General features: G+C 38.7%; 1 non-coding gene across 1 annotated transcript; it reads left to right on the forward strand.

The window, feature by feature from the left end:
* Positions 1 to 204: 204 nt before the first annotated feature.
* On the forward strand, positions 205 to 310 carry LOC111556897. The gene has a single exon (XR_002736602.2). It is a non-coding gene; the product is annotated as a U6 spliceosomal RNA (small nuclear RNA).
* Positions 311 to 11,662: the final 11,352 nt, after the last annotated feature.

Consider the following 11,662-nt stretch of genomic DNA (forward strand, 5'->3'; position numbering starts at 1 on the left):
AATATAAAATTTACCTGCTCTTCTAAAGTCACCATTAAGCAAAGGAAAAGGCAAGCCTTGGACTGGGTACAAATAATTACAATCTGGCAAAGGATTTGTACCTAGAATATATAAAGAAAATTACAATAAAATAACAAGATAATAAGTGACTTTTAATAGTGCACAAAATATTTCAAATGATACTCCACAAAAGAAAATACACAAGTGCTCTCTTCGGCAGCACATATACTAAAATAGGAACAATACAGAGAAGAGTAGCATGGCCCCTGTCAAGGATGACACTCAAATTCATGAAGCATTCCATATTTTTATGAATTAAAAAGTCCTATAAATGAGGTGCAAAATAAAATGGAGGTGGCCACAGCACGGATTGAAGAGGCAGAGGAGAGAATAAGAGAAATAGAAGATAAAATTGTGGAAAAAGAGGAAGCTGAGAAAAAGAGAGATAAAAACAATCCAGGATCACGAGGGAAGATTTAGAGAACTAAATGATGCAATCAAACAGAACAATATTTGTGTCACAGGAATTCCAGAAAAACAAGAGAGAAAGGGGCTGAAGGTATACTTGAACAAATCATAGCTGAGAACGTCCCAGATCTGGGGAAGGAAACAGGCATTGAAATACAAGAGGCACAGAGAACTCCCTTCAGATGTAACTTGAATTGATCTTCTACATGACATATTTTAGTGAAACTGGCAAAATACAAGGATAGAGATAGAATTCTGAAAGGAGGTAGAAGTGAAGAAACAATGGCCCTGAATGATGCATTGGGCCAGATGGACTTGACAGATATATTTAGAACTCTGCATCCCAAAGCAACAGAATATACTTTCTTCTTGAGTGCACAGGGAACATTCTTCTAGATAGATCACATACTGTGTCACAAAACACCCTTAATAAATGTAAAATAATTGAGATCATACCATGCACACTTTCAGACCACAATGATATGAAACTTGAAATCAACCACAGGAAAAAGACTAGAAAACCTCCAAATGCATGGAGGTTAAAGAACATCCTACTAAGGAATGAATGGAATAGCTTGAGAAGGATAGGTATTATCTCTGCTTTAAACGTCTGGTAGAACTCCCCTGGGAAGCCATCTGGTCCTGGACTCTTATTTGTTGGGAAATTTTTGTTGACTGATTCAATTTCTTCGCTGGTTATGGGTCTGTTCAAGCTTTCTATTTCCCCCTGATTGAGTTTTGGAAGTGTGTGGGTGTTTAGGAATTTGTCCATTTCTTCCAGGTTGTCCAATTTGTTGGCATATAATTTTTCATAGTATTCCCTGATAATTGCTTGTATCTCTGAGGGATTGGTTGTCATAATTCCATTTTCATTCATGATTTATCTATTTGGGTCATCTCCCTCTTCTTTTTGAGAAGCCTGGCTAGAGGTTTGTCAATTTTGTTTATTTTTTCAAAAAACCAACTCTTGGTTTCGTTGATCTGCTCTACAGTTTTTTTAGATTCTATATTGTTTATTTCTGCTCTGATCTTTATTATTTCTCTTCTTCTGCTGGGTTTAGGCTGCCTTTGCAGTTCTGCTTCTAGTTCCTTTAGGTGTGCTGTTAGATTTTGTATTTGGGATTTTTGTTGTTTCTTGAGATAGGCCTGGATGGCAATGTATTTTCCTCTCAGGACTGCCTTTGCTGAGTCCCAAAGCATTTGGATTGTTGTATTTTCATTTTCGTTTGTTTCCATATATTTTTTAATTTCTTCTCTAATTGCCTGGTTGACCCACTCATTCGTTAGTAGGGTGTTCTTTAACCTCCATGCTTTTGGAGGTTTTCCAGACTTTTTTCTGTGGTTGATTTCAAGCTTCATAGCATTGTGGTCTGAAAGTATGCATGGTATAATTTCAAATCTTGTAAACTTATGAAGGGCTGTTTTGTGACCTAGTATAAGATCTATCTTGGAGAATGTTCCATGTGCACTCTAGAAGAAGGTATATTCTGTTGTTTTGGGATGCAGAGTTCTAAATGTATCTGTCAAGTCTATCTGATCCAATGTATCATTCAGGGCCCTTGTTTCTTTATTGTCCGTGTGTCTAGATGATCTATCCATTTCTGTAAGTGGAGTGTTAAAGTCCCCTGCAATTACCACATTCTTATGAATAAGGTTGCTTATGTTTATGAGTAATTGTTTTATATATTTGGGGGCTCTGGTATTCGGCGCATAGACATTTATAATTGTTAGCTCTTCCTGATGGATAGACCCTGTAATTATTATATAATGCCCTTCTTCATCTCTTGTTACAGTCTTTAATTTAAAGTCTAGTTTGTCTAATATAAGTATGGCTACTCCAGCTTTCTTTTGGCTTCCGGTAGCATGATAAATAGTTCTCCATCCTCTCACTCTCAATCTGAAGGTGCCCTCAGGTCTAAAATGAGTCTCTTGTAGACAGCAAATAGATGGGTCTTGTTTTTTTATCCATTCTGATACCCTATGTCTTTTGGTTGATGCATTTAGTCCAATTACATTCAGTGTTATTATAGAAAGATATGAATTTAGCATCATTGTGATGTCTGTATGTTTTATGCTTGTAGCGATGTCTCTGGTACTTTGTCTCACAGGATCCCCCTTAGGATCTCTTGTAGGGCTGGTTTAGTGGTGACAAATTCCTTCAGTTTTTGTTTGTTTGGGAAGACCTTTATCTCTCCTATTCTAAATGACAGATTTGCTGGATAAAGGATTCTCAGCTGCATATTTTTTCTGTTCATCCCATTGAAGATCTCCTGCCATGCCTTTCTGGCCTGCCAAGTTTCAGAAGAGAGGTCAGTCACGAGTCTTATAGGTCTCCCTTTATATGTGAGGGCACATTTATCCCTTACTGCTTTCAGAATTTTTTCTTTATCCTTGTATTTTGCCAGTTTCACTATGATATGTCATGCAAAAGATCGATTCAAGTTACGTCTGAAGGGAGTTCCCTGTGCCTCTTGGATTTCAATGCCTCTTTCCTTCCCCAGTTCAGGGAAGTTCTCAGCTATTATTTCTTCAAGTACACCCTCAGCACCTTTCCCTCTCTCTTCCTCCTCTGGGATACCAATTATGCGTAGATCATTTCTCTTTAGTGCATCACTTAGTTCTCTAATTTTCCCCTCATACTCCTGGATTTTTTTTTCTCTCTTTTTCTCAGCTTCCTCTTTTTCCATAATTTTATCTTCTAGTTCACCTATTCTTTCCTCTGCCTCTTCAATCTGAGCCATGGTTGTTTCCATTTTATTTTGCAGCTCGTTTATAGCATTTTTTAGTTCCTCCTGACTATTCCTTAGTCCCTTGATCTCTGTAGCAAGAGATTCTCTGCTGTCCTCTATACTGTTTTCAAGCCCAACGATTAATTTTATGACTATTATTCTATATTCACTTTCTGTTACATTGCTTAAATCCTTTTTGATCAGTTCATTAGCTGTTATTTCCTGGAGATTCTTTTGAGGGGAATTCTTCCATTTGGTCATTTTGGATAGTCCCTGGGGTGGTGCGGACCTGCAGGGCACTTCCCCTGTGCTGTCTTGAATAAGTGGAGTTGGTGGGTGGGGCCGCAGTCAGACCTGATGTCTGCCCCCTGCCCACCGCTGGGGCCACAGTCAGACTGGTGTGTACCTTCTCTTCCCCTCTCCTAGGTGCAGGATTCACTGTGGGGTGGCATGGCCCATCTGGGCTATTTGTATACTGCCAGGCTTGTGGTGCTGGGGATCTGGCATATTAGCTGGGGTGGATGCAAGGTGCACGGGGGCAGGAGGGGTAGGCTTAGCTCGCTTCTCCTTTGGTGATCCGCTTCGGGAGGGGCCTTTGGCAGAGGGAGGCAGGCAGACCTGTCAGAGGGATGGATCCACAGAAGCACAGTGTTGGGTGTTTGCACGGTGCAAGCAAATTCCGTGGCAGGAACTGGTTCCCTTTGGGATTTTGGCTGGGGGATGGGTGAGGGAGATGGTGCTGGCGAGGGCCTTTGTTCCCTGACAAGCTGAGCTCTGTCATCTGGGGCTCAACAACTCTCCCTCCCGTTGTCCTCCAGCCCTCCCGTTCTCCAGCAGAGCTGTTAGCTTATAACCTTCCAGATGTCAAGTCCTGCTTGCTGTCGGAACACACTCCCTTCAGCCCTCCGCTTTTGCAAGCCAGGATCGGGGGCTCTGCTTGGCCGGCAGGCCGCCCCTCCACCCCGGCTCCCTCCCGCCAGTCCGTGTAGGGCGCACCGCCTCACCGCCCTTCCTACCTGCTTCTGTGGGCTTCTCATCTGCACTTGGCTCCGGAGATGCCATTCTGCTAATCTTCTGGAAGTTTTCTGGGTTAGGCAGGTGTAGGTGGAATCTACGTGACCAGCAGGACGGCGTCCTCTTATGTCGCCATCTTCCTTAGAATCCTATGATATGTTCTTCTGCCAAAATCACACCCAGGCTGTCAGTAAACAGGCACTGGCAGTTCTTGGAGCTGCACGTCAGACTCCGTGATTTTCTCCTGGTGCCTCATGTGACCCAGCCACTTGAGAAGGACTAGCTAGATCATTTCTAGCTATTTTTAGTTCCTTCTGACACTGACCTAGGCTGTTCACTGAGGAGGCTGTAGGAGATGGGAAGGGCTGTATTAGCTTCCTCAAAATGACTTCTCAGGCAGCTGACTGCCTGCAGCTTTGTGACAAGACTGAAAATAAGAAATCATATGTGCATCATTTTCCAGGTGGGGAAGTAAGGAACAAGCAATCCAGACTGCCCGCCAACAATCCAGGTGGTCACCTGGGCTGGCTGAAGTACTCAGTAGGATGTAGGGGAAGTGATTTCTTTAAATCTTGATGGTAAAGATATGAATTGTCATATAACTTTGAAAAACTGACATCTAATGAAATTTACCACTCTTTGTCAATCCCCCTGTTCCATTCCTGAGACTTGAAGCTCTGAGGACCTACCCACTGGCCCAGGGGCACCCCAGCACCCTGAGTGCTCCACCCACACTTTCCCTAACTCTGAAGCCAGCTCCTATGTGTACTCTAGAGTGCTGTGGCAAGAATTCAGCATCCGGCTAGCTCTCAGAAAAACAGACCTACTAAGGAATGAATGGATCAACCAGGCTATTAGAGAAGAAATATATATATATATATATATATATATATATGGAAAAAATGAAAATAAAATACAATAATCCAAATGCTTTGGGAGACAGCGAAGGCAGTCCTGAGAGGAAAATACATTTAATCCAGGCCTATCTCAAGAAACAAAAAACAATCCCAAATACAAAATCTAATAGCACACCTAAAGGAACTAGAAGCAGAACAACAAAGACACCCAAAACCCAGCAGAAATAAACAATATAGAATCCAAAAAAAAAAAAATACAAAAACAAAAGACAGTAGAGAAGATCAATAAAATCAAGAGTTTTTTTTTGAAAAAATAAACAAAATTGACAAACCTCTAGCCAGACTTTTCAAAAAGAAAAGAGAGAGGACTCAAATAGATAAAATCAGAAATGAAAATGGAATTATTACAACTAATCCCTCAGAAATACAGGCAATTATCAGGGAATACTATGAAAAATTATATGCCAACAAACTGGACAACCTGGAAGAAATGAACAAACTCCTAAGCACCCACAGACTTCCAAAACTCAAACAGGAAGTAATAGAAAACTTGAATAGACCCATAACCAGCAAAGAAATTGAATCAGTTATCAAAAATCTCCCAACAAATAAGAGTCCTGGACCTGATGGATTCCCTGGGGAATTCTACCAGACATTTAAGGTGTGATAATACCTATCCTTCTCAAGCTGTTCCAAAAAATAAGGAAGGAAAACTTCCAGACTCATTCTATAAAGCCAGCATTACCTTGATTCCCAAACCAGAGACCCAGGGGGGAAAAAAAAAAGGACTACAGGCCAATATCCCTGATGAATATGGATGCAAAAATTCTCAACAAGATACTAACAAATCGAATTCAACAGCATATAAAAAAAATTATTCACCATGATTAAGTGGGATTCATTCCTGGCTGTAGGACTGGTTCAATATTCACAAATCAATCAATGTGATACATTGCATTAATAAAAGAAAAGATAAGAACCATATGATCTTGTCAATCGATGCAGAAATAGTATTTGACAAAATACAGCATCCATTCTTAATCAAAACCCTTGAAAAGTTGGGATAAAAGGAACATAGTTAAACATCATAGAAGCCATTTATGACAAGCCCACAGCTAATATCATCCTCAATGGGGAAAAACTGAGAGCTTTCCCCCTGAGATCAGAAACATGACAGGGATGTCCACTCTCACCACTGTTGTTTAACATAACGTTGAAAGTCCTAGCATCAGCAATCAGACAACAAAAGGAAATCAAAACCATCAAAATTGGCAAAGATGAAGGGAAACTTTCACTTTTTTGCAGATGACATGATACTCTACATGGAAAACCCGACAGACTCCAACAAGTCTGCTAGAACTGGTTCATGAATTCAGCAAAGTCACAGGATACAAAATTAATGTACAGGAATCTGTTGCATTTTTATACACCAATAATGAAGCAACAGAAAGAGAAATAAAGAAACTGATTCCATTCACAATTGCACCAAGAATCATAAAATACCTAGGAATAAACCTAACCAAAGATGTAAAAGATCTATATGCTGGAAAATATAGAAAACTTATGAAGGAATTTGAAGAAAATACAAAGTAATGGAAAAATATTCCTTGTTCATGGACTGGAAGAATAAGTATTGTTAAAATGTGAATACTACTCAAAACAATCTACACATTCAATGCAATCCCAATCAAAATTGCACCAGCAGTCTTCTCGAAGCTAGAACAAGCAATCCTAAAATTTGTATGGAACTACAAAAGACCCAGAATAGCCAAAGTAATATTGAAGAAGAAAACCAAATTGAAGGCATCACAATCCCAGACTTTAGCCTCTACTACCAAGCTGTTATCATTAAGACAGCATGGTATTGGCACAAAAACAGACACATAGACCAATGGAATAGAATAGAGAACCCAGAATCGGACCCACAAATGTATGGCCAACTAATCTTTGACAAAGCAGGAAAGAATATCCAATGGAAAAAAGACAATCTCTTTAACAAATGGTCCTGGGAGAACTGGACAGTAACATGCAGAAGAATGAAACTAGACCACTTTCTTACACCATTCACAAAAGTAAACTCAAAATGGATGAAGGACCTGAATGTGAGACAGGAAACCATCAAAACCCTAGAGGAGAAAGCAGGAAAAAACTTCTTTGACCTCAGCTGCAGCAATTTCTTACTCAACACATATCCAAAGGAAAGGTATTTAAAAGCAAAAATGAACTATTGGGACCTCATCAAGATAAAAAGATTCTTCACTGCAAAGGAAACAATCAACAAAACTAAAAGGCAACCGATGGAATAGAAAAATATATTTGCAAATGACATATCGGACAAGGGGCCAGTATCCATAATCTATAAAGAACCCACCAAACTCCACACCCAAAAAACAAATAATCCAGTGAAGAAGTGGGCAGAAGACATGAATAGACACTTTTCTAAAGAAGACATCAAGGTGGCCAACAGACACATGAAACGATGCTCAACATGACTCCTCATCAGGGAAATACAAATCAAACCCACACTGAGATACCACTGCATCCCAGTTAGAGTGGCTAAAATTAATAAATCAGGAGACTATAGATGTTGGCGAGGATGTGGAGAAATGAGAACCCTCTTGCACTGTTGGTGGGAATGCCAACTGGTGCAGCCACTCTGGAAAACACTGTGGAGGTTCCTCAAAAGATTAAAAATAGATCTATCCTATGACCCAACAATAGCACTGCTAGGAATTTACCCAAGGGATCCAGGAATGCTGATGCATAGGGGCACTTGTACCCAATGTTTATAGCAGCACTTTCAACAATAGCCAAATTATGGAAAGAGCCTAAATGTCCATCAACTGACGAATGGATAAAGAAGATGTGGTTTATATATACAATGGAATACTACTTGGCAATGAGAAAGAATGAAATCTGACCATTTTTAGCAACGTGGGTGGAACTAGAGGGTATTATGTTAAGTGAAATAAGTCAGGCAGAGAAAGACCGATACCATATTTTTTCACTCGTGTGTGGATCCTGAGAAACTTAACAGAAGCCCCTGGGGGAGGGTAAAGGGGGGAAAAAGTTAGAGAGAGGGATAGAGGCAAAACATAAGAGACTCTCAGATACTGAGAACAAACTGAAGGTTGATGGGGAATAGGGGAGAGAGAAAAGTGGATGATGGGCACTGAGGAGGGCACCTGTTTGGATGAGCACTGGGTGTTGTATGGAAACCAATTTGACAATAAATTATATTTAATATAAAAAAATAAAATGCACAAATGTCCAGATTAACACATGAAAAGATGCTCATCATTAAAATGTAAATTAAAACTACAATGAGATTGTACTGCATACCCATCAGAATAGCCAATATTAAAAGACCTGCCAAATCAAGTGTTGGCAAGTTAGTGGAACAACTAGAGTTCTCATTCATTGCTTTTGACAGTGTAAGATAGTACAACCATTTTGGAAAATAGTTTGGCGATACCTTATGTAATTGACCATATACTCATATATAGTAGACACAGGTGGGTCACTCAGATTTCTTGTCACTCAGATTTCCTTCCAAGAAAGTATACACTGCCCCATTGTACAGAATGTGCTTAAAGGATACTTTCCACCTGTTCCTCTCTGCAGTGGCCTGCCTTAGCTTTCAGTCTGAGATCATGCTATTAGAGTGGCCACCAAACAGTAAGCAAGGAGATAATATGAGACTTCTATGCAACACGAGATTCCTTTAATTGCTGATCTTTGATCTGGAGCTCCCTGTTGGGCGATCCGAGACATTTCCAGGTCTCGATTACTGTCTGATTTCTTCCCCTACCCAATTCTACTTCACACCTTTTATTTCTCACAGGTGTTACTCCTCAACAAAAGTTTAGCACTCCTAAATCCCTCTCAGTGTCTGCTTCCCAGAAAACTCAACCTATGACAGTTGGTCCTAAGAGTGGGGTAAGAAAGCAAGCTGTAAAATGGGTTTGAGAGAGTGGATTATCTATGAATTGTCTGGGAATGAAGGCTTCATACCTTGGGGCAGGTGGTGTGAAGACAGCTCCTGGCACTGGATGGCACTCCAGTTATTAAAACTTTCATCCATTTTGAGCTGGGATAATGCTGCTGGAGGATAATGTACCAGTGGGTATGATAATACATATAGAAATAATGGAATTGCCTTGATGGTATATAATCTTATAATTAAAAGCTGATGATAATTAGCAAACAGTAGATAACTAAGAATGAGAGTCAGAGAGTTCCTTTTGTAGCATACAGAGAGGCTTTCATTGTATGCAGGGAATGAACGTAAAACACCGGAAGATCAAGAGCTGAATACTCAGTCAACACCAGAAGTTTTATTCCAAAATCATGGCCCTAATTTGGAAAATCAGGGATCCTAACATGCAGGATGAGAATATCTAGGTGGATGACCCCAAAATATTTATTTCCTATATTTTTTCTAAACATTCTGGCCCTATGGAAGTTTCCCATCCTTGCCTATTAGTGTTAGTACCCTACCTATGCAGAAAAATAATGCATAATTATTTCAGCCAAAAAGCAAACGCAACCACCACTTCTCCCAGCTGCCATCCCTATAACTCTAACAACCAGGGTTAAGTCAATGTATAACCCATCCAAGGGCAAGCTGTGCCTGATAAAGGAGAAAAAGGACTCTACACCAAACATCCTCTCTTTCTCAGAGAAATCAGTGATAATACATGATTAATTTTATCCCCAGATATTTACCAAAGAGGATTAATGACTGGGTTCTATGAGAAGCAGACATCAACATGGGATAATACATACAAGAGATTTGTTGGAAGAAACACATGTTAAAGGTAAAGGGTCATTATGAGGTGAGAGCCTTCAGAGCACGCTACAAGTCTAACAGCTGTGAAAAAAAGAGAATGAAGAAAAGATTCTATAGTAATAATCTCATGCTGTAGTTTTGAGAAAATCTCTGCCCCACTGATGGGATACCCAAAAAAAGTATGGCTTGTGAGAAGAGTCCTATGTTGGGTGAAAATGGCTTGGCTTGGGGCTTAGTCACTGGCTAGTAACAGCCTGGGGGAAGTGTGATATGGATGTGACTGCCCCTACAGCCCATATGAGGTGTGACGGCTGGAGATTGTCAACTGTCTTCCTGGAGCAAGCTATCTTAAAATGATCCTATTTTGAAACAATCCAAATTTCCACCAATCAAACGGTTAAACAAATGCGGCATATTCTTATGATGAAATAGTGTTCATGAATAAAATGAGACAAACTATGTGCAACAACTTGGATGAATCTCAAAACTTTTGCCATGAATGAAGTCAAAGAGAGAAGATGGAACACTATATAATTTCATTTATATAAAGTTCTAGAACAAACAAAACTCATGTATAGTGATAAAAATTTGATTAGTAGTTACCTGTGCCAAGGATTTCAGGGGAATTGGTTATAAAGGGTCAGAAGAGAATTTTTGGTGCGTGTTGAAATCTTCGTTATCAGAAGAGGCTATGATTACATGGAAATATGTATTAGGTAAACTTATCAAATTGTACTCTAAAAATGGTTGCATTCATTTGTATAAATTATAGATCTATGAAACAGATTTTAAAATATTTGGCTACCTAAATAATCCTATATTAAGAACACCCCTTATTTTTCTATATCAACTAACTAATACAATTCAATTCAGTTCAATAAATATCCAAGAAGGGCTACGAGGCCATACTTCCTATATGGCAATACTTTTTTTAAAAAGCTTTTAAACTATATATATATATATATATATATATATATATATATTCACTTGTTCTTTGATTCACAGATACCGCTTTATTTTTCAGTTACCACACCATTAAAGGGCCAATCATCTGTTACTCATTAGTATGTATATATGTGTGTATATATATATATATATATATATATATATATATATATATATAAAATAAAAAACCAGGAAACCCATCAGTTTACATACTGAGCTTGAGTATGATTCCAAACAGAAAATTAAATCTGATAATATCCTAAAATGTATATAATTGTTTTGCTTCTCAATCCTACAATTTAAGTGACCCACTACATAATATTAATAATAATAATAATACTTTACCATAAGTTAATGAAACTCTATTCTCCTTCTGAGTTATTCATTAATAATACAAAACTCTTCTGAAATTATGTTTCATCAGCTATTTCCAAGATTCTTTAATGCACTGAAGAGGGTTACAAAGTTAATAGAAATAAAATGGATTTTCACAGGAGATTTGAAGATAGTTAAAGCCATTGATTAGAAAGACAATTGTGTGTTAAAATGCCCCAGAGACGTTAGGAATGGTTGCCTTTGTATGCATATGTCAAGAAGGCAAGCACCCAAAAGATGAATGATAATAAGTGGAAAATACAGATCAATACACCTGGAATTAAAAAAAAATAAGGCAATTTAAAAATGAATTTCAGAGTAAATAGAAATCAAGTGATTATATAAATGAGGATGGTTTGTGTTATGCTTAGTTCTGTGAAGAAGCAAGTAATACAAGTATTAGAGCTCACATATAAAATGAAACAGAAAGAAAGAAAAAAGAGAGAGAAAGAGAAAGAAAGAAGGAAAGGAAGGAAGGAAGG

Source organism: Felis catus, chromosome D1 (assembly GCF_018350175.1).
Source record: "Felis catus isolate Fca126 chromosome D1, F.catus_Fca126_mat1.0, whole genome shotgun sequence".
NCBI classification, from domain to species: Eukaryota; Metazoa; Chordata; class Mammalia; order Carnivora; family Felidae; genus Felis; species Felis catus.